At 47.2% G+C, this 24,033-nt stretch overlaps 1 protein-coding gene across 1 annotated transcript in view; it reads left to right on the top strand.

The window, feature by feature from the left end:
• The window catches only part of LOC139267082 (collagen alpha-1(XIX) chain-like), a 679,874-nt gene that overhangs the window by 4,329 nt on the left and 651,512 nt on the right, over positions 1 to 24,033 (top strand). The window contains exon 2 of the mRNA XM_070884859.1: positions 16,338 to 16,513. The gene's annotated coding sequence lies outside the window, so the exon portion shown is untranslated. The remainder of the gene's footprint in view (positions 1 to 16,337; positions 16,514 to 24,033) is intronic.

Below are 24,033 nucleotides of genomic sequence, written 5' to 3'. Positions count from 1 at the left end.
TTTAGTAGGAATAGGGTCAAGGGAGCAGGAAGTGAGTCTCATGGACAAGATGAGCGTGGAGAGGGCATGAGGCGAGATCGGAGAGAAACTGGAGAAAGATTTGGAATTAGGTCGCAGATCAGCCCAGATCTCACTGAATGGTGGAACAGACTCGAGGGGTTAAATGTGCCGATGCGAGTTCCGGGCTAGGGCAAGGGGGCAACCTTGGTGGAAGTTTGGCCTGGTGTATTAGGGGAAGAGAGGGAAAAGGCAGAGGCAGCTGAACAGCTGGTCTCAATCTTAGTGATAAAGCATGTTAATAGAATCTGGAAAAAGAAGGAGAAAAACAAACAAACACAGGCCAAGTATTGGTGGAATGATGTGACAGATCATCAAAGGATTGAAAGAAGCATTAAGGAAACAAAGGTAATGAGAGGTTTGGCAAGGAAAAGGCATCAACGTGTTGGTTTACTCCACAATTGCTAAATGGCCTGCTATGTGTTTCTGTCTTTTTCTGTTGTTGTTATAAAACATTCCTTCCTCCATTTTGTTGTCCCGTCCAATCCCCTCAAAGTACAGTTTTATTTTATTGGATGACTTCTATAGTGAAATTAGTTTATGCTCTGCATCTTTAAGGAAGAACTCTAGTTGGCATCTGTTGTGTTCAGAATAACTCCATGAGACTGTGTTGTAAGCTCAAACCATTGTGACCTTGGTCTCTTTAAGGTAACTCCAAAGTGAGGAAGCAGCACTTTATACCTGCTTGCCCAGGGTGCATTTGTGACCATTAGGTCTCCCACAGGTGTGCTCCCTGGTGGCAAGTCTTACACATTGGTGAGGTTTGCATACGTGACTGCATGTAAGACCAAAAATCTTAAATGTAGGACTTTCTTTCAACTGTATACCAAAATACGTGGGTCACAAGGCCATGTTTTATCTCAGTGTTGTCAAAGGAGGAGTAGTAATGCCATTGCATTGTTTTTTAATTTGTTCTGGGATGTGGGCATCACTGGCAAGGCCAGCATTTATTGCCCATCCCTAATGGCCTTTGAGAAGGTGGTGGTGAGCCGTCTTCTTGAACCGCTGCAGTCCGTGTGGTGAAGGTAGTCCCACAGTGCTGTTGGGGAGGGAGTTCCAGGACTTTGACCCAGCGACGATGAAGGAACGGCAATATATTTCCAAGTCAGGATGGTGTGTAACTTGGCAGGGAACTTGCAGGTGATGCGCCTGCTGCCCTTGTCCTTCAAGGTGGTAGAGGTCGTGGGTTTGGGAGGTGCTGCCGAAGAAGCCGTGGCGAGTTGCTGCAGTGCATCTTACAGATGGTACACACTGCAGCCGGCAGTGGAGGGAGTGAGTGTTTAGAGTGGTGGATGGGGTGCCAATCAAGCGGGCTGCTTTGTCCTCGATGGTGTTGAGGTTCTTGAGTGTCGTTGGAGTTGCACTCATCAAGGCAAGTGGAGAGTATTCCATCACACTTCTGACTTGTGCCTTGTAGATGATGGAAAGGCTTTGGGGAGTCAGAAGGTGAGACACTCGCCGCACAATACCCAGCCTCTGACCTGCTCTTGTTGCCACAGTATTTATGGCCGCAGTGCTCCTTGGTTAGGGTCGTAAAAGAAGTGCAGGTTTCCCACTCCTTCTCAGTACAATCCAGTGAACCCATTTTTGCTCCACTTCAAGTCAACAATTTTCTTCTTATTGTTGTCAATGCAAAGCACAACCGGTAACTGGGAAGGAGTGCTTTTGACCAATCAATCAGGAATTGCTTTGCTATGGTGACCTTGCACCAGTCATGATGGACATCAAATGCAGTATATAAGTAAGCTTGGTGACACACAGCCTCCACAAGTACTGCTCCTGTGTCAAGTAGGCACAAACTTCAACAATTCTTGGGTACCAACGCATCTCGGAACCTTCTTCCCCGATACTTCCCTCTGATCCCATCCCTTCTTCCAATCTCACCTCCTGCAGTGTTTTCACTATCCCTTCTGATCTTCCCCTCTCTGACCTCAAACAATCAGTGCTGAACAAAGGCCTCAGCTTCATCCCCTACGTCCCCACCTCAATGAACTTTGAGCTCAGCAGGCTGCTGAGCTCTTCCGTCGCCTTTGCCTCCACACCTACTTCTTTGGCTAGGAGTCGTCCCCCTGCACACTGGACCCTTTCTCCTGTCTTCAGAATTCTCGTTCCACCTGGACCCCTCCCTCTGGCCTCCTACCCTCTCTAGATCTTTTTATTGGGAACTGCTGGCGGGACAACAGCCGTCTCAATTTCTCTGCTCCCCTCACTCACTCTAACCTACCTCCCTCTCCGTTCCCTCAACTCCAAATCCTACATTGCCATTAAACCTGTTGACAAAGGTGACGCTGTTGTTTGGTGAACCGACCTCTACCTTGCGGAGGCTGAACATCTACTCTCCGACACCTCCTCCTACCTCCCCCTGAACCAGGTTCCCACTACCGAACATCAAGCCATCGTTTCCCAGACTGTCACTGACCTCATCTCCTCTGGAAATCTTCCCCACACAGCCTCCAACCTTATAGTTCCCCAACCCCACACAGCCCACTTCTACCTCCTTCCCAAGACCCACAAACAGGACTGCCCCAGTAGACACATTGTTTCAGCCTGTTCTTGCCCAATGGAACTAATTTCTTCCTATCTTGACTTGTTTTTCTCCCCTTGTCCAGTCTCTTTCCACCTACATCTGCAACTCTTCTGATGCCCACCGCCCCTTTACAGTTTCCAGTTTCCTGGTCCTAACCGTCTCCTTTTCACCATGGACATCCAATCCCTCTACATCTCCATCCCAACCAGGATGGCCTGAGGGTCCTATGCTTCTTCCTTGAACAGAGGCCCAACCAGTCCCCATCCACCACAGCCCTCCTCCGTCGGGTTGTACTTGTTCTTATATTGAACAAATTCTCCTTTGACTACACTCACTTCCTCCAAATAAATGGTGTTGCTATGGGAACCCAAATGGGTCCAAGCTATGCCTGCCTTTTTGTGGGATACATGGACCATTCTTTGCTCCAGTCCTACTCTGTTCCCTCCCTTCACCTCTTTTTCTAGTATATTGATGATTGTATTGGTGTCGTTTCCTGCTCTTGCCCCGAACTGGAAAATTTAATCAACTATGCTTCCAAATTCCACTCCTCCCTTGCCTTCACATGGTCCATCTCTGATACTTCCTGTCCCTTTCTCGACTTCTCCACCTCCTTTTCTGGGCATAGGCTGGTAACCAATATCTGCTATAAGCCCACTGACTCAGATAGCTACCGTGATTTCCACCCCACTTCCTGCAAGGTCTCTCCATCGCATCTGTTCTAATGATGCCACCTTCCATACCAGTGCTTCCGTTAAGTCTTCTTTTTTCCTCAACCAAGGATTCCCCTCCACCATGATTGATGGGGCCCTTGACCATGTCCGTTCTATTTCCCGCACTTCTGTTCTCACCCCTTCCTCTCCCTCCCAGAAACATGATAGAGTTCCCTTTGTCCTCACCTTTCACCAAACCAATCTTCACATCAAATGGATCAACCATTTCTGCCACCTGCTGCCACCACCAAACACATCATCCCCTCCCCTCCCAGCATTCCAATGGGATGTTCCCTCCACGACACCCTGGTTCACTCCTCAATCACCCCCAACATTCTCTACCTGTGCAAGTGCATGAGACGTAACACCTGCCCTCTTACCTCTCCATTCCCACAGTCCAGAGCCCCAAACACTCCTTCCAGGTGAAACAACTTTACTTGTACTTCTTTCAGTTTAGGATACTGTATTCGCTGCAGTCTCCACTACATTGGGGAGACCAAACGCAGATTGAGTGACCACTTTGCGGAACAACTCTGTTCAGTCCGTAAGCGTGATCCCGAGCTTCCGGTCACCTGTCACTTTAATTCTCTGCTCTGCTCCCACTCTGATCTCTCCATCCTCGGCCTCCTACACTGTTCCAAGGAAGCTCAACGGAAGCTCGAGGATTTTGAAGCACCTCATCTTTCCATTTGCCACTTTACAGCCTTCTAGACTCCACATTACTTCAACAATTTCAGATCATAATCACTGTCCCCATTTTTTCGGACATCAGTTGATGGCAATGATTGTACTTTTGTGTTTTTCAACTCCTCTAGACCCATTTTTTGTTTCTTCTATTGTCTCATTATCACCCGCTTTTGTCTCGAACCATCATCCCTTTTGTCATTTAATCACTTCTGCCTTCCACCCTATCACAGATCTTCCCTTTTGTTCTTTCCTCCCCTCTCACCTTTCCCTGCCTCAGTATTTGCTTAAAACCTGTTACATGTCTAACTTTTTCCAGTTCTGGTGAAGGGTCATCGACCTGAAACATTAACTCTGTTTCTCGCTCCACAGATGCTGCCTGACCTGCTGAGTGTTTCCAGCATTTTCTGTTTTTATTTCAGATTTCCAGTATCTGCACTATTTTGCTTTTGTAGATGTAAGAGTACCTTGGATCTCTGTATGTCAGCTGCAGCTCAGTGGGTAACACACTCGCCTCTGAGTCAGAAGGTTGGAGGTTCAAGTCCCATTCTGGGAACTTGAGTACAAAAATCTAGGCTCACACTCCAATGCAGTACTGAGTGAGTGCTGCACTATCGGAGGTGCTATCGGTCGGAGATGTTAAAACGAGGCCCCATCGGCTCTCTCAGGTGGACATAAAATATCCCACGGCTCTATTCGAAGAAGAGCAGAGGAGTTATCCCCAGTGTCCTGGCCAATATTTATCCCTCAATCCACATTACTAAAACAGATTATCTGGTCATTATCACATTGCTGTTTGTGGGAGCTTGCTGTGCGCAAATTGGCTGCCATGTTTCCCACATTACAACAGTGACTACACTTCAAAAAGTATTTCATTGGCTGTAAAGTGCTCCAAGGCGTTCAGTGGCCATGAAAGGCATTACTGTATATAAATGCAAATCTTTCTCTCTTTTTCTTTCCTTATTCTGGTTTGGAGGTATCGGTGACTGGGTGCTATGCCTCTCCTGTGCTGTCTGGCGAGCCTATTCACCTTCCGTATTGTGTGGAATTACATCGAATTTACAGCACAAAAACAGGCCATTCGGTCTAACTGGTCCATGCCGGTGTTTATGCTCTACAGGAGCGTCCTCCCACCCCTCTTCATCTAACCCTATCAGTGTAACCTTCCCTTCCTTGCTCCCTCATTTACTTGGAAGTAGACATGAGTGACAAAACAAAACATGAGCGTAAATATGTCACGAATACAAAGAATGGAATGCAGGCCTGACACACCTTCATATAAATATTAAATGAAGCACTCACCTGCTGCAAGAGGGAGCTTTTACCAACAAAAAATATCCCTGGTCACAAAAGCTGTGCATTTTCTGTGGAAGGAGATTTCTCCCAATTTCATGTAATCTGCTGCCCAATTATTACTCAACAATCAGACAATAAAAAGTAGAAGTCCTACCTTATCATATCCAAACGGTGTGAGGCATCAATGATGTTGGGTTGCATTGCCAGATCAATTTGCATTGAAATCCCCAGGAGAGGTGCTGAAGCTCCATAGCATATTAGTACTTAGAGATTTTAAAAGATGTGGAGGATGTGAGACGGAGGATCAGTTACATACAATAGTGTGTGAGCAGCATATAGAGACACTCTGTGCTTTGTCTTCCTGCCTGTATTCCATGGAAATCCACTTCGTAAGTATGATTGGCACCCCGTCCACCATCTTAAACACTCACTCTCTCCACCACTGGCACACCGTGGCTGCAGTGTGTACCATCTACAGGATGCAGCGCAACAACTCGCCAAGATTTCTTTCACAGCACCTCCCAAACCCACAACCTCTACCACCTAGAAGGACAAGGGCAGCAGGTGCATGGGAACACCACCACCTGCAAGTTCCCCTCCAAGTCACACACCATCCTGACTTGGAAATATATTGCCGTTCCTTCATCGTCGCTGGGTCAAAACCCTGGAACTCCCTCCCTAACAGCACTGTGGGAGTACCTTCACCACAAGGACTGCAGTGGTTCAAGAAGGCGGCTCACCACCACCTTCTCAAGGGCAATTAGGGATGGGTAATAAATTCTGGCCTTGCCAGCGATGCCCACATCCCATGAATCATAAAATCATAGAATGGTTACAGCACGGAAGAAGGCCATTCGGCCAATCAAGCTAGTCCCACTCCCCTGCCCTTTCCCCAAAGCCAAACTAATGTTTTTCCTTCAGATACTTATCCAACTCCCCTTTGAAAGATCAGATTGAGCCTGCCTCCACAACCCTTTCAGGCAGTGCATTCCAGATCTTAACCACTCGCTGCGTAAAAATGTTTTTTCTTATGTCGCCTTTGGTTTTTTTACCAATCACCTTTTATATCTATGTCCTCTGGTTCTCGATCATTCTGCCAATGGGAACAGTTTCTCTCTCTTTCTACTCTGTCCAGACCCCTCATGACTTGGAACACCTCTATCAAATCTCCTCTTGATCTCCTTTGCTCTAAGGAGAACAACCCCAGCTTCTCCAGTCTACCCACGTAACTGAAGTCCCTCATTTCTGGAATCATTCTTGTACATCTTTCCTGCACCTGCTCTAAGGCCTTCACATCCTTCCTAAAGTTCAGTGCCCAGAATTGGATGCAGTACTCCAGCTGGGGCCGAACCAGTGTTTTAGACAAGTTCGTCATAATTTTCACTTTTGTACTCTTATATAGGGCTAAAGATTCGCCAACTTGCACCCGTTTTTTTGGCGATATTTTGCCGTTTTTGGCGAAAAATGGTGAACCAGGAAATTCAGAGAGGTCTTGCACCGGCGGTTTTTAAGTACCGCTGGGGAGCAGACCGCCGGTGTGCAAGACTCGAAATAGAGCTATCGCCAAAAATTTGGCTCACAGCGCACCTGTAGTTAGGACCAAAAAAAACCCCCGTGAAAACCTGCGTTGCAGCCCTTGGAACACTGGTAGGTATGAAGATCTGCAAAAAACGTAAGTTAAAGATTTTATTTTTTAATTTGTTTGCAGTGATTCAATAGTTAAGTGTCTTGTGAATGTTTTGTGATTTTTTTGTTTTTTGCAATTTTTGGGGTTGTTTCCCCCCCCGCAGGCCCAACGCGCAGCGGTATCGGCCTCGGAGAAAAGTTGCAGAAAATTCGTGGTTTGTACCACGAATCCTCGTGCAACGCCAATTTTTACCGCTGGGCGCATTTAAGCCCAATTATTAGGCCTCGTAGTGGCAGCGGAGTCGTAGCGGTATTTTTCCGCCAAAAATACCGCTATCACCAAAAATTGAATTTCTAGCCTATACCTCTATTCATGAGGCACAGGATCCCGTAAGCCTTTTTAACTGCTTTCTCAACCTGAATAAGAAAGAAAACCTCAAATACCGTGCAGAATCCAAATCATTAACGTGTGCCAAGCAAATGCTATTAGGCACAAGTGTAGTAAATTTGCAGCAAGAGATAATTGAAAGCATTGCCCACGTAGTGACCCCACAGCCCACTTACTGTAATCAGCAAAATTACTTTCATGCAAATCAAATACATTCATCCAAGAAAAAATGACGTGGTAATGATGTTGTAAGTTTAATACCTGAGGGAGAGGAGGGGGCAGGGGGATTGGGCTGAGGGGTCCAGCACATTGCTGTGTCAATGCATCTCATCATCATAGGCAGTCCCTCGGAATCGAGGAGGACTTGCTTCCACTCCCAAAGTGAGTTCTTTGATGGCTGACCAGTCCAATATGAGAGCCACAGACCCTGTTACAGGTGGGACAGACATTCGTCGCGGGAAGGGGTGGGTGGGGCTGGTTTGTCGCCCGCTCCTTCCCCTGCCTGCGCTTGGCCTCTTCATGCTCTTTGCGTTGAGACTCGAAGAGCTCAGCGCCCTCCCAGATGGACTTTCTCCACCTCGGGCGGTCTGCGGCCAGGGTCTCCCAGGTGTCAGTGGTGATGTCGCACTTTACCAGCGAGGCTTTGAGGGTGTCCTTATAACGTTTCCGCTGTCCTCCTTTGGCTCATTTACCATGAAGGAGCTCCGCATAAAGCATTTGCTTAGGGAGTCTCGTATCTGGCATGCGTACTATGTGGCCTGCCCAGCGAAGCTGATCGAGTGTGGTCAGTGCTTCAATACTGGGGATGTTAGCCTGGTCGAGGACACTGATGTTGGTGCGCCTGTCCTCCCAGGGGATTTGCAGGATCTTGCGGAGACATCATTGGTGATATATCTCCAGTGACTTGACGTGCCTTCTATACATCGTCCATGCCTCAGATCCATACAGGAGGGCGGGTATTACTACAGCCCCTGTAGTTTGGTGGTAGATTTGAGGGCCTGGTCTTCAAACACTCTTTTCCTCAGACGGCCGAAGGATGCACTGGCACACTGGAGGTGATGCTGAATCTCCACATCAATGTCTGCCTTTATTGATAAGAAGCTCCCGAGACATGGGAAATGTCCACGTTGTCCAGGGCCACGCCATTGGATCTTGATGATTGGAGGGCAGTGCTGTGTGGCGGTGACAGGCTGGTGGAGGACCTTTGTCTTACGGATGTTAAGCGTAAGGCCCATGCTTTCATATGCCTCAGTGAATACATTGACTATATCCTGAAGTTCAGCCTCTGAATGTGCACAGACGCAGGCGTTGTCCGCATACTGCAGCTCAACGACATAGGTTGGGGTGATCTTGGACCTGGCTGGAGGCGGCGTAGGTTAAACAGCTTCCCACTGGTTCTGTAGTTTAGTTCCACTTTGTCATGTATGTAACCACAATGCAACACCACTGTATTACTGTATACACTCAACCTAGATGCACACCTTGACCACAAGGGGTGAACTTGTGGGAGACACTTCTTACCTAATCACACAGGTATAAAAAGGGAGGTCCCACGCAGGATCATCGTCTGTGGAGTCCTGTGAATAAAGAGTTAAGGTCACAGAGTGACCTTGTCCCCAGAATGTGCCTCGTGTGGTTTCATACTGTAGAGTAAAGACTTCACATTGGCGACGAGAAACGGGAGTTCACGACCCACGAGAATGGCCACCGGTAGCACAGAGGAATGGTACTGTGTTGGGGAAGACTGGGACGATTTTGTCGAGAGGCTTCAGCAAAGCTTCGTTACGAAAGAATGGCTGGGGGATGCAGCGGCCAACAAGCGAAGGGCTCAGCTTTTGACCAGCTGCGGACCAAAGACTTACGCACTCATGAAGGACTTACTAGCACCCGGACAAAACCTTTGAAGAACTTAGCAAATTGATCGGGAAGCACCTCAAACCGGCGAGTAGCATGCATATGGCCCGACACAGATTCTTCACCTACCGACGTCGTGAAGGACAGAGCATGCCGGACTTCGTAGCGGACCTCCGGCATTTGGCCAGCCTCTGTAAGTTCACAGACGCCTGCAGGGGGGAGATGCTAAGGGACTTCTTTATCGAGGGCATCGGTCATGCAGGAATTTTCCGCAAATTAATTGAGACGAAGGATTTGACCTTGGAAGCGGTGACGTTGATAGCTCAAACTTTCATGGCAGGGAAGGAAGAGACGAAAATAATATACTCGCGCAATTCTGCCTCTAACACGGCGATGGATCAGAGAGTCAACATCATCAATGCAACTCAGAACCCCGCAGGCAGGCAGGGGCAGTCCAACACTCCCCAGGCAGCAATAGACCCCAGAATAGGACTGCAACAGAGACAATGGCAGGCTGAACGGACATTCACGCCATCACAGTGGACAATGCGGCCCGGGATGGGGCCATTGACACCCACCAATAGGGTAGTTAAGAGCAGTCAAAGGAACAGTCAGCGCGGAATGCCTAGCCATAGCCCCTTTGTTCCCAACAATGGAAACTTTAACTCATGCTGGAGGTGTGAGGGAAAACACTCAGCTAGATCTTGCAGATTTCAACAGTTTGTCTGCAGGCACTGCAATCTCAGTGGCCACTTAGCTCGAATGTGCAGGAAGTCTGCAACCAGACTAATATATGAGGCGGATGGACCAAAAGAGGGTTCTTTGAGGCAGAATGACTTTTGGGGCAAATCGATGGACGCCGAGGCTCAGCGGGTCCATGTGGCAAATATTCACAGTTCATACACCAAAACGCCACCAATGATGATGAGGGTTTTATCAAACGGTATCCCAGTACGCATGGAGCTGGACACTGGGGCCAGCCAGTCACTCATGGGCGTTCAGCAATTTGAGAAGCTATGGCCACTTAAAGGCAGTAGACCCAAATTAGCACGTATTGAGACACAATTACGGACTTACACTAAAGAAATCATTCCAGTGTTAGACAGTGCAATGTTGGCTATCACACACAATGGGTTAGTGAATCGGTTGCTGCTCTGGATTGTCCCGGGCAATGGTCCCGCACTATTGGGGAGGAGCTGGTTAGCCGAGATGAACTGGAAATGGGGGGATGTTCACGCAATGTCATCTGTGGAGTGAAGTTCGTGCTCACAAGTCCTACAACAATTCGATTCACTATTCCAACCTGGCATCGGGACTTTCAAAGGCACTAAAGTAGTAATACACATCACCCCGGACGCCAGGCCAGTGCACCACAAAGCCAGAGCAGTGCCGTATGTGATGCGGGAAAAGATCGAGAGCGAATTGGACCGGCTGTTGAGAGAGGGCATCATCTCGCCTGTTGAATTCAGCGACTGGGCGAGCCCCATTGTTCCCGTCCCAAAAGCGGATGGCTCTGTCAGGATCTGTGGCGACTACAATCGATCGGGTGTCCCTACAAGATCAATACCCGCTCCCGAGAGCGGAGGACCTCTTCGCCATGCTGGCAGGCGACAAGCTGTTCACCAAGTTGGACCTCACTTCAGCCTATATGACCTAGGAACTGGCCGACGGATCTAAACTACTGAGCACCATCACCACTCACAAGAGACTGTTCGTTTATAACAGGTGCCCGTTTGGCATTCGATCAGCGTCCGCGATTTTTCAACGAAACATGGAAGCCTGCTTAAACCCATTCCTGGAATGATCATATTCCAGGACGACATCCTCATCATGGGTCAAGACACCGAGAAACACCTCCACAACCTGGAGGAGGTGCTACGCCGACTGGACCGGGTAGGCCTGCGACTCAAGAAGTCTAAATGTGTGTTCTTAGCTCCTGTGGTTGAGTTTCTGGGCAGGAGAGTTGCTGCAGATGAGATTCTGCCCGCTGAATCAAAAACAGAGGCGATTCGACGAGCACCCAGGCCCTGCAACACATCAGAGTTGCTTTAATTCCTGGGACTGTTGAACTATTTCGGGAACTTTCTGCCGAACTTGAGCACGTTGTTGGAGCTGCTCTATGTGCTCCTGCGTAAGGGTTGCGATTGGTTTTGGGGGGACTGTCAGGAACGGGCTTTTGATCGGGTGCGAAACCTACTTTGTTCAAACAAGTTGTTGGCCCTGTCCGACCCCTGTAAAAACTGGGTTCTGACATGTGATGCATTGTCCTATGGGGTTGGATGCGTGTTGCAGCAGGGCAATGCTGAGGGTCAACAACAACCTGTGGCTTATGCCTCCAGGTCGATCTCTCAAGCAGAACGGGGATATGGGATGGCCGAGAAGGAAGCGCTTGCATGTATCTATGGTTTAAAAAAAATGCATCAGTACCTCTTTGGTAGGAAGTTTGAATTAGAGACGGACCACAAGCCATTAACATCCCTGTTGTCAGACAGCGAGGCTATCAATGTCAACGCATCAGCTCGCATACAGCGATGGGCTCTCACGCTGGTTGCTTATGACTACTCCATCTGGCACCGGCCCAGCACTGAAAATTGTGCTGACGCGCTCAGCAGGCTTCCACTGGCCACCACTGAGGGGGCAGCGGAGCAAAGCGTCAAGATGGTCATGGCTGTCGATGCCTTTGACAGCGCAGGCTCCCCCATCACAGCCCGCCAGATCAAAATCTGGACAAACAGAGATCCCCTCCTATCCCTGATTAAGGAATGTGCCCTGACTGGGGATTGGGCGCCCGCACACGGAGCATGCCCTGAGGAGATCAGACCGTTCCACAGACGGATGGATGAGCTCTCCATCCAAGCCGACTGCCTACTATGGGGTAGCCAGGTAGTTATGCCCCAGAAGGGCAGGGAGGCATTCATCAGGGAACTCCACAGCGAGCACCCAGGCATTGTGCTGATGAAGGCCATTGCCCGGTCACACGTTTGGTGGCCTGGAATTGATTCAGACCTGGAACACTGTGTTCGCAGGTGCACGACATGTGCCCAGCTGGGTAATGCCCTCGGGGAGGCCCCGCTCAGCCCGTGGCCCCTGGCCCACCAGGCCATGGTCACGCATTCATGTTGACTACGCGGGCCCGTTCATGGGTAAGATGTTTCTTATTGTAGATGCATCTCGAAATGGATCGAGTGCATCATTCTGAATTCATGCACGTCATCCACCACCGTGGAAAGCCTACGTGCATCTTTGCAACCCATGGCTTGCCAGACATCCTGGTTAGTGATAATGGCCCATGTTTCACAAGCTACGAATTCCGAGAGTTTATGTCGGGCAATGGGATCAGCCACGTCAGGACTGCGCCGTTCAAGCCGGCCTCCAATGGCCAGGTGGAATGTGCGGTCCAAATCATTAAGAAAGGTATGCTCAGGATTCAAGGACCCTCCCTACAATGCCGCCTATCGCGTCTCCTGCTGGCCTATAGATCCCAACCGCACTCGCTCACGCGGGTCCAGCCCGCAGAGCTACTAATGAAACGGACACTCAAAACTCGGTTGTCCCTCATTCACCCAGTCCTGACCGACATAGTTGAGGGCAAGCGCAAGTCACACGAGTACCATGACCGTAATTCGAGGGGGAGATATATAGACATAAATTATCCTGTATTCATCCTCAATCACGCCATGGGACCCAATTGGCTTGAGGCCACTGTAATTGACAAAGAGGGGAATAGGGTCATCGTGGTAAAACTCAACAATGGTCAAATATGCCGTAAGCATCTGGACCAAGTAAAAAAAAGGTTCAGCATCGACACGAAGGAACCTGACGAAGACCATGAGATGGGGCTCACAACACCGCCAGTGAACGAGCAACAAGAGCAATCAGAAGAATGCACAGTCCCTGCGGTCAGCCCGGACAGGCCGGTATCACCACAGGTGACAGACACTCACGTCAGTATCCAACAACCAGAGCCCCAACTGCGGCGCTCCACGAGGGAGCATAGACCACCTGAAAGACTAAACCTATGATCCCAATAAGACTTTGGGGGGGAGGGGGGAGGTGATATCATGTATGTAACCACAATGCAACACCACTGTATTACTGTATACACTCAACCTAGATGCACACCTTGACTACAAGGGGTGAACTTGTGGGAGACACTCCTTACCTGATCACACAGGTATAAAAAGGGAGGTCCCACGCAGGGTCATCGTCTGTAGAGTCCTGTGAATAAAAAGTTAAGGTCACAGAGTGACCTTGTCCCCAGAATGTGCCTCGTGTGGTTTCATACTGTAGAGTAAGGACTTTACACACTCCAGCGGGGAGCTTGTTGATTGTGAGGTGGACCATGGCGGCGAGGAAGATTGAGAAGAGGGTTGGAGCGATAACGCAGCCCTGTTTGACCCCAATCTGGACGTGGATTGAGTCTGTAATGGATCTGTTGGTAAGGATCACGGCCTGCATGTCATCATGAAGCAGGCGAAGGATGTTGATAAACTTTTGGGGGCATCCAAAACGGAGGAGCATGCTCCATGGACCCTCACGGTTGACAGTGTCAAAGGCCTTTGTAAGATCGAAAAAGGCCATGTATAAGGGCTGGCGCTGCTCCCTGCATTTTTCCTGCAACTGGTGCTGCAAAGATCATGTCTGTTGTGCCCCGTAGGGGACGAAATCCGCATTGTGATTCCGGGAGGAGCTCCTCGGCCACAGGGAGAAAACGATTGAGGAGAACTTGAGCGACAACTTTCCCAGTGGCTGAAATCAGGGAGTTGCCGCAATCGGACTTGTCCCCCTTTTTAAAAATGGTCATAATCACTGCATCTCTCCGATCGCCCAGCATGCTCTCCTCCCTCCAGATGAGAGAAATGAGGTCATGTATCCGCGCCAACAGCGCCTCTCCGCCATATTTTAGTGCCTCAGCAGGGATTCCATCAGCACCCGTAGCCTTGTTATTCTTAAGCTGTTTTATGGCTTTGCCTACCTCGTGCAACGTTGGAGTTTCACTGAGTTGATGGCGGGTCACAAGCTGCGAGATGGAATCGAGAATACTCGAGTCAAAGGCAGAGTCTCGATTGAGGAGATCTTCAAAGTGCTCCTTCCATTGGGCCCTGACAGCCTCGGTGTCCTTGATGAGTGTTTCCCCGTTCTTGGCCAGGAGTGGGGTGGGGCCTTGGGAGTTTGGACCATAGGTGACCTTGACTGCAGCGAAGAACCCTTGCACATCGTGGCTGTTGGCCAGTTGTTGTATCTCCTGTGCTTTCTCCATCCACCACCTGTTCTTTAGGTCCCTAGTTTTTTGTTGGACCTGAGCCTTGAGCAGTCTGTAATGTTGTTTTGCAGCTCCCGAGTTGGGCTGTTGCTTGAGGCTCAGAAATGCTTTGCGCTTGCGATCTATTAGTTAGTTCTTCGATCTCCTGATCATTTTCATCAAACCAGTCCTGGTGTTTTCTGGTTGAATGACCAAGTGTCTCTTCACAGGCATTGGATATAGAGGCCTGGAGGGCAGACCAAGCACCATGGAGATTCAGCATCTCAGGGTCATCAACGCACAGCAGATTGGCTGTGAGGTGCTGGCTAAATAGGGCTCTCTTAGCTGGGTCTCTAAGTGACCCGGCATTAACTTTTTTGCAGAACTGCTTCTGCTATCCCCTCTGCTTTGGGGCAATGTTAATGTTAATGATGGATTGGATTAGGCGGTGATCCGTCCAGCAGTCGTCAGCTCCTGTCATGGCGTGGGTGATGCGCACATCCTTGCGATCCCTGGCTCGGACGATGACATAGTCAAGCAGGTGCCAGTGTTTGGAGCGAGGGTGTTGCCACGATGTCTTGTATTTGTCCCTCTGGCGGAACATGGTGTTGGTGATGAGGTGGTTCATGTTCTAGACATTTTGTCAGGAGTAGGGTACTGCTGGAGTTGGCTTCCCCTACCCCCTCTCTGCCAATCACGTCTCCCCAGAGGGCTGTGTCTTTGCCAACCCTGGCATTGATCCCAGGAGGATCAATTTGTCGCCCGTGGGGACACGGGACAAGGATGTCTCGAGGTTGGAATAAAATCTTTCTTTAGCATCATCCGTTGCATCAAGTGTCAGGGCATACGCACTGATGACTGTGGCACATTGGTTCCGAGATAGGGTGATACGGAGAGTTATGAGGCGTTTGTCAACCCCATAGGGGGAGTCTTTGAGGCTGTCGACTCCATGAAGATGGTGTTCTGCCTCTGGTTTCCCTTTCCAGAAGAAGGTGTAACCTCCACCATGTTCCTTCAACTGGCCTTCCCTTGCCCGCCGGGTCTCGCTTAGGGCAGCGATTTCAATGTCAAAACGTCTGAGTATCCGGGCAACTATGGCGGTGCGACGTTTCAGCCTGTTGCTGTTGGGATTGTCCATGAGGGTCCTGACGTTCCAGGTCCCGAACTTCATACCGACGAACTGGAAGGTGCCTGTGCGTGAGTTCTTTTAATGTGGGGTGGCCGCTGCACACCGACAACCACACGGGCTTAGCTGTGTCAATGCACTGTACGACAGTGATGGGAGACAACTTCAACCCCATGAATTCTCACAGAATGATGATCTAATCTCCAACAGAAGGGAATGTCAGGCAATTTGAGTGCGAGTAAAATCAGCAGGGTAGTAAACTTTAGTTTGTTAGGTTACTGTTGTTGCTGAATAAAATGGAAACTTACCGCCATGGGCTGGAAAAATGTTACAGCAGGAGAGTCAGCACCAAGGTTTAGTTCTTCCGCACAGAAAGTTATGGGGCTAAAGTTCCGGCCTCACGAAGTGCGGACAGACCCGGCGAGACCTTGCAAAAGCTGGTTTTCGGGGCACGATGCGCATGCGCTGAAAACCAGCTTTTCCGATCTGTCAAAATCCCCGGGAGAAGGACATCCACACGGGTGAGATTGGACTATTTGCCCAACTCATGCCCAGCAAATGTCCTTCAAACTTTACGCCTGGTGAAAGCAGGCACATAGCCTACTTTTACCAACATAAGAGTTTTAAAACATATAAAAATGTAATTTAAAAACATAAGTTTTTATGTTAAAACTTAAGGTAAGTTTATTTTAAACCGTATTAAAATACATTAAAAAAAATTTCCCCCCCAATTTTTTTTTCTAAAACATTTAATTAACTTTAATTTCAATTAATTTTAAATATGTGAGGTGTTTTATTTATTTGTTACGTTGTATTTCTTGTCTTAGGGGTTTATTCTCATTGATAATAATGGGAACTCGGGGAAGAGAATACTGCAGAGTGATTGGTGGTCCAAGCCCACATGACTCCAGCTTTTTCGCACGTGTGCGAAAGTCCTGTCCCGTACGCTACGCATCGACTGAAGGCCTCTGACCGGAATCAAAGGCGCCACTGGCACCACCAGGTACTTTCGCAAAACATTTTTCGGGTCGGAGGTGTTTGTCCGAAGGAAGCCTCCGACCGGAATTTTAGCCGCGATAATTCGCAATATATGCAGAAGTAAACTGTTAATAAGCATTATATTTAGACACATTCAGGAGCAGTATTAATGTCAGCAGCTCCTGTAAACAGTGGAAAATTATGAGTCACTTCACCGTAATAAATCATTCTATTTTCAGCAGCATGGGTTAAGCTTTACTGATCACAGCGATAAGTGCCAGCTTACAAAAGTTTCCCGAGAGTTTTTAAAGCACGTCTTTCCAGTGCAATGTCCTGATAACCAATAGAACAGCTATAATTGAGAGACGAGATGAAAGGTGTCGTGATCTATGAAATTGAATCATGTACTCCTAGCCATAACAGTGACGCCCTGATAAATTTGATTCCTATTCTTCAAACTGTAACTGCAACAAACTCATGAATCTGATTCATGTCTTTTCAACAGTAAGAGTGACATTCTCTGCGCTTTACCAGCCAGGAATGACTTGGTGGCCTGTATTAATAACGTTTCTGACATCCTTTACTCTGACAGCCTGCAAATACGACAAAAGAGCTCGATCAAGGAAGTATTCAAATTTAAATCATCAAATCATCAAAATAAAATTGTGTCTTAAATTACATTTCTGCTCTGACAATATGGGAAGCATTGTAACTTTTCTTTTACATCGGATTACATAGGATATATAGCACAGAAACAGGCCATTTGGCCCAACCAGTCCATGCCAGCATTTATGCTCCACTCGAGCCTCCTTCCGCCTTTCCTCATCTAACTCCGTCAGTATAACTCTCTATTCCCTTCTCCCTCATATGCTTGTCTAACCTCCTCTTAAATGCATCGATACTGTTCGCTTCAATCACTCCCTGTGGTAGCGAGTTCCACCTTCTCACCACTCTCTGGGTGAACAAGTTTCTTCTGAATTTCCTATTTGATTTCTTGGTGACTTCTCTGCATTAAATTTCATTTGCCAATTTACTAGTCTGTCTATGTCCTCCTGAAGTCTGTTCCTATCCTCCTCACCATTTACTACATTTCCTATCAAAGTCAAAAGTTAAAGAGAAAGGAGAAGGCAAAAGTGCAGGGTAGCAATAGGGATAATGATAACCAGAGTGGGACAAGCAGGGACAGAACGTATACACATAAGACAAAATTTAAAGCTCTATATCTGAACGCATGAAGCATTCGTAACAAGATAGATGAGTTGACGGCACCAATAGAAATAAATGGGTATGATCTGATTGCTATTACAGAGACATGCTTACAAGATGACCAAGCCTGGGAACGAAATATTCAGGAGTATTTGCCATTTCGTAAGGATAAGCAGAAAGGAAAAGGAGGTGGGGTAGCTCTGTTAATAAAGGATGAGATCAGTGCAGTAGTAAGAAATGATATTGGATCACAAGATCAAGATGTAGAATCAGTTTGGATGGAGATAAGAAGTAATAAGAGAAAGAGGTTACTGGTGGGAATGGTCTACAGGCCCCCAAACAGTAGCTACACTGTGGCACAGAGTATAAATCAAGAAATAATGGAGACTAGTAAGAAAGGACAGCAATGACCATGAGCGATTTTAATCTTCAAATTGATTGGACAAATCAAATTGGCAAAGGTAGCCTTGAGGAAGAGTTCATAGAGTGTATGTGGGATGGTTTCTTGGAACAATACATTGTGGAACCAGGGAGCAAACTATCTTAGATCTGGTAATGTGTAACGAGTCTGGATTAATTAATGATCTTGTAGTGATGGATCCTCTTGGGAAGAGTGATCATAACATGATAGAATTTCAAATTCAGTTTGAGGGTGAGAAAGCTAGGTCTCACACTAGTGTCCTGAACTTAAATAAAGGTAATTACAAAGGTATGAAGGCAGAGTTGGTTAAAATGGACTGGGAAAATATATTACAGGGTAAGACTGTCGAAATGCAGTGGCAATCATTTAAGGAGATATCTCATAACATCATATTTCATGGCCTTGGAAATAGCGGATGCATTGACAGTCATTTTCCAACATTCCATTGACTCTGGATCAGTTCCTATCGAGTGGAGGGTAGCCAATGTAACCCCACTTTTTAAAAAAGGAGGGAGAGAGAAAGCAGGGAATTATAGACCGGTCAGCCTGACCTCAGTAGTGGGTAAAATGATGGAATCAATTATTAAGGATGTCATAGCAGCGCATTTGGAAAATGGTGACATGATAGGTCCAAGTCAGCATGGATTTGTGAAAGGAAGATCATGCTTGACAAATCTTCTGGAATTTTTTGAGGATGTTTCCAATAAAGTGGACAAAGGAGTACCAGTTGATGTGGTATATTTGGACTTTCAGAAGGCTTTCGACAAGGTCCCACACAGGAGATTAATGTGCAAAGTTAAAGCACATGGGATTGTGGGTAGAGTGCTGACGTGGATTGAGAACTGGTTGTCAGACAGGAAGCAAAGAGTAGGAGTAAATGGGTACTTTTTGGAATGGCAGGCAGTGACTAGTGGGGTACCGCAGGGTTCTGTGCTGGGGCCCCAGCTGTTTACATTGTACATTAATGATTTAGACGAGGGGATTAAATGTAGTATCTCCAAATTTGCGGATGACACTAAGTTGGGTGGCAGTGTGAGCTGCGAGGAGGATGCTATGAGGCTACAGAGTGACTTGGATAGGTTAGGTGAGTGGGCAAATGCGTGGCAGATGAAGTATAATGTGGATAAATGTGAGGTTATCCACTTTGGTGGTAAAAACAGAGAGACAGACTATTATCTGAATGGTGACAGATTAGGAAAAGGGAAGGTGCAACGAGACCTGGGTGTCATGGTACATCAGTCATTGAAGGTTGGCATGCAGGTACAGCAGGCGGTTAAGAAAGCAAATGGCATGTTGGCCTTCATAGCGAGGAGATTTGAGTACAGGGGCAGGGAGATGTTGCTACAGTTGTACAGGGCCTTGGTGAGGCCACACCTGGAGTATTGTGTACAGTTTTGGTCTCCTAACTTGAGGAAGGACATTCTTGCTATTGAGGGAGTGCAGCGAAGATTCACCAGACTGATTCCCGGGATGGTGGGACTGACCTATCAAGAAAGACTGGATCAACTGGGCTTGTATTCACTGGAGTTCAGAAGAGTGAGAGGGGACCTCATAGAAACGTTTAAAATTCTGACGGGTTTGGACAGGTTGGATGCAGGAAGAATGTTCCCAATGTTGGGGAAGTCCAGAACCAGGGGTCACAGTCTAAGGATAAGGGGTAAGCCATTTAGGACCGAGATAAGGAGAAACTTCTTCACCCAGAGAGTGGTGAACCTGTGGAATTCTCTACCACAGAAAGTAGTTGAGGCCAATTCACTAAATATATTCAAAAGGGAGTTAGATGAAGTCCTTACTACTCGGGGGATCAAGGGGTATGACGTGAAAGCAGGAAGTGGGTACTGAAGTTTCATGTTCAGCCATGAACTCATTGAATGGCGGTGCAGGCTAGAAGGGCTGAATGGCCTGCTCCTGCACCTATTTTCTATGTTTCTATGTTTTCTATAACTCTCAGCAAAGATTTATTCTCGTGAGAAATAAAGATGCTAAGAGAAGAATGAACCATCCTTGGCTGCCTAAGGAAGTAAAGGATGGTATCAAATTGAAAACAAAGGCATACAATGTTGCAAAGGAGAGTGGAAGGCCAGAGGATTGGGACATTATTAGAAACCAGCAAAGGATGATTAAAAAAATGATAAAGACAGGGAAGATATTATATGAGAGTAAACTAGCAAGAAATATAAAAACTATAAAAATATAAGAGTTTCTATAATATAAAAAGGAAACAAGTAGCTAAAGTAAACATTGGTTCCTTAGAGGATGGGACTGGAAAATTAATAATGGGAAACAGGAAAATGGCAGAGACTTCGAACAAATATTTTGTATCAGTCTTCACGGTAGAGGATGCTAAAAGCATCCCAATAATTGATAATCAAGGAGCTATTGGGGGCGGGGGGTGGCGGGGGGGAGGGGACAACGACTTAAAACAATCACTATCACTCGAGATAAAGTTCTAGGCAAACTAATGGGACTAAAGGTGGACAAGTCCCCTGGACCTGATGGCCTGCATCCTAGGGTCTTAAAAGAAGTGGCTGCAGAGATAGTGGATGCATTGATTGTAATCTACCAAAATTCCCTGAATTCTGGAGAGTTCCCAGCGAATTGGAAAACCGCAAATGTAACACCTCTATTTAAGAAAGGAGGGAGACAGAAAGCAGGAAACTACAGACCAGTTAGCATAACATCTGTCATTAAGGAAATAGTAGCAGGACATTTAGAAAATCATAATGCTGTCAAGCAGAGTCAGCATAGATTTATGAAGGGGAAGTCATGTTTGACAAATTTGCTCGAATTCTTTGAGGATGTAATGAGCAGGGTGGATAAAGGGGAACCAGTAGATGTAGTATATTTGGATTTCCAGAAAGCATTCAGTAAGGTGCCACACAAAAGGTTACTGCACAAGATAAGAGCTCACAGGGTTGGGGGTAATATATTAGTGTGGATAAAGGATTGGCTAACTAACAGAAAACAGAGAGTCGGGATAAATGGGCCATTTTCCAGTTGGCAAACTGTAACTAGTGGGGTGCCACAGCGATTAGTGCTGAGCCTTTGGAATTCTCTACCCCAGAGAGCTGTGGAGACTGGGCCTTTGAATATATTTAAGGTGGAGATAGACAGATTTTTGAATGATGAGGGAGTCAAGGGTTATGAGGAGCAGGCAGGGAAGTGGAGTTGAGGCCAGGATGAGATCAGCCATGATCTTATTGAATGGTGTAGCAGACTCGATGAGCTAAATGGCCTACTCCTGCTCCTATTCCTTATGTTCTTATGTCCTGTATGTCCAGGTCATTACTATATATATCAAAAAGAGCAGTGGTCCTTTTTTAATATAGCATTTTTTTTATCGGTAATGTATCAACAACAATAACTTGTATTTATATAGTGCCTTGAACGTAGTGAAACATCCCAAGACGCTTCAATGGAGTATTATGAGATAAAAATTTGACACCAAGCCACCTAAATAGAAATTAGCGCAGGTGACCAAAAGCTTGGTCAAAGAGGTATGTTTTAAGGAGCGTCTTGAAGGAGGAAAGAGCGGTGAGAGGTTTAGGCAGGGGGCCGAGGCAACAGAAGGCACGGCCACCAGTGGTTGAGCGATTATAATCAGGGCTGCTCAAGAGGGCAGAATTAGAGGAGTGCAGACATCTCAGGGGGTTGTGGGGCTGGAGAAGATTACAGAGATAGAGAGGGGCGAGGGCCATGGAGGGATTTGTAAACAAGGATGAGAATTTTGAAATCGAGGCGTTGCTTAACCGGAAGCCAATGTAGGTCAGCGAGTACAGGGGTGATGGGTGAGCAGGAGTTGGTGCAAGTTAGTTATTGATGTAATTTCTGCAGTCCTCAGGCATTCCAGCAATTTTGAACTTGGACTGGTTTTGGGCATTGATGGTCCTTGCTGGTGACTATTTTGGTATTTGTGTTTGAAAATAAAGTTTGGAATTTTGTCATTTGTTTTACAAATCTGTTAAAAACTATTATGGGGGATTTGAGTTTATAACATACATTTGCAGAAGATTGTGTCTTCCTCCAGGAGAAACTGTTTCCACTGGCAGGGTGTGTCGGTAACTAGAGAGCACAGCTTTAAGTTAATTGTCAAAAGAAGCGGTGGGGGGGGGCGGGGGGTGTGTGGAGATGAGAATTATTTTTTATGCAGCGAGTTGTTATGATCTGGAATGCATTGTCTGAAAGGGTGGTAACAGCACATTCAATAGTAACTTTCAAAAGGCAATTGGATAAATACTTGAAAAGGGAACATTTGCAGGGCTATGGAGAAAAAGCGGGGTCGGGGGGAGGGAGTGGGACTAATTGGATAGCTCTTTCAAAGAGCTGGCACAGGTATGTATGGTGGGTTGAATTGCCTCCTTCTGTGCTGTAACAGTCTCTGATTCTATGATTTGGTTGCCTGTGCAGAGGGGAAAACTGGTTGTATAATTTGATGGGCTTTACTCCAACGTTTTATCCAGTAATTTTAAAGAGTTACAACTGAATATTAATATTTCTGGTGGTTGAAAAGCTTTCTGCTGGCAGAAAGTATTGTGCTGCGGTGGATGATTCAGAAGAGATACAGCGTAGTTTTGCTTTCCTTCAAAAAAGGTGAAAGTCCTCCAGAACTCCTGACACAACTTGGAAGGTAACTTGAAAATGTTGAAGATGGTTAGAATCTTTTTAATTTTCCGAGTGATTTTTTTTTTTTAAAGCTAATAGAAATGTATAAATGTGAAAGAGGTTAAAAAATTGCAGTGAAAGACTTCCCAGGGGCCTCAGGGTCAGGAAGAGGAAATTTGGCCAGGATTTCCACCACGAAGCACCCAGCGACCACGGGTGTAAAGTATGCATGTATGCAGCGGTTGGATGAGGACAAGACAAGGTTTGCCAAGGATGAGTCCCTGCAAACTCACTGTCGAGGTTCACACATGAATAATGGCAACTTGGGTAAAGTACTTGAGGCTAGCTAGAACCATGCAACTGCCCCCAATGAAGTATTAATGAACTCAGAAAAGGTGTAGGCGGGGAAAAATGAGGAGTGAAGGGTACAGAGGAAAATTGGTAAGAAAATCATAGGCAGTCCCTCGAAATCGAGGAAGACTTGCTTCCACTCTAAAAGTGAGTTCTCAGGTGGCTGTTCAGTCCAATACGGGAATTACAGTCTCTGTCACAGCTGGGGCAGACAGTGGTTGAAGGAAAGGGTGAATGGGGAGTCTGGTTTGCCGCACGCTCCTTCCGCTGCCTGCGCTTGGTTTCTGCACGCTCTCGGCGACGAGACTCGAGGTGCTCAGCGCCCTCCCGGATGAGATTCATCATAGACAGGCAGTCCCTCGAAATCGAGGAAGACTTGCTTCCACTCTAAAAATGAGTTCTCAGGTGGCTGTACAGTCCAATGCGGGAATTACAATCTATGTATCAGGTGGGGCAGGCAGTGGTTGAAGGAAAGAGTGAGTGAAGAGCCTGGTTTGCCACACACACTTTCCGTTGTCTGCACTTGGTTTCTGCATGCTCTCGCCGACGAGACTCGAGATGCTCAACGTTTCCTAGATGCTCTTCCTCCACTTTGGGCGATCTTGGTTGGACCAGGGATTCCCAGGTACGGGCGGAGATGTTACACTTTATCAAGAAGGCTTTGAGGGTGTTCTTGAAGCATTTCCTCTGCCCACCTGGGACTTGCTTGCCATGTAGGAGTTCCGAGTAGAGCGCTTGCTTTGGGAGTCTTGTGTCGGGCATGCAGACAATATGGCCCGTTCCATGGAGCTGGTCGAGTGTGGTCAGTGCTTCGATGCTGGGGATGTTGGCCTGATCGAGAACATTGGCTTAGGTGCGACTATCCTCCCAGGGGATTTGCAGGATCTTGTGGAGACATTGTTGGTGGTATTTCTCCAGCAATTTGAGGTGTCTACTGTATATGGTCCACTTTTCTGAGCCTTACA

This window comes from Pristiophorus japonicus, chromosome 7 (genome assembly GCF_044704955.1).
Source record: "Pristiophorus japonicus isolate sPriJap1 chromosome 7, sPriJap1.hap1, whole genome shotgun sequence".
Classification (NCBI taxonomy): Eukaryota; Metazoa; Chordata; class Chondrichthyes; family Pristiophoridae; genus Pristiophorus; species Pristiophorus japonicus.
The sequence above is the reverse complement of the archived record's forward strand: the minus strand, read 5'-3'. Positions and strand labels throughout refer to the sequence as shown.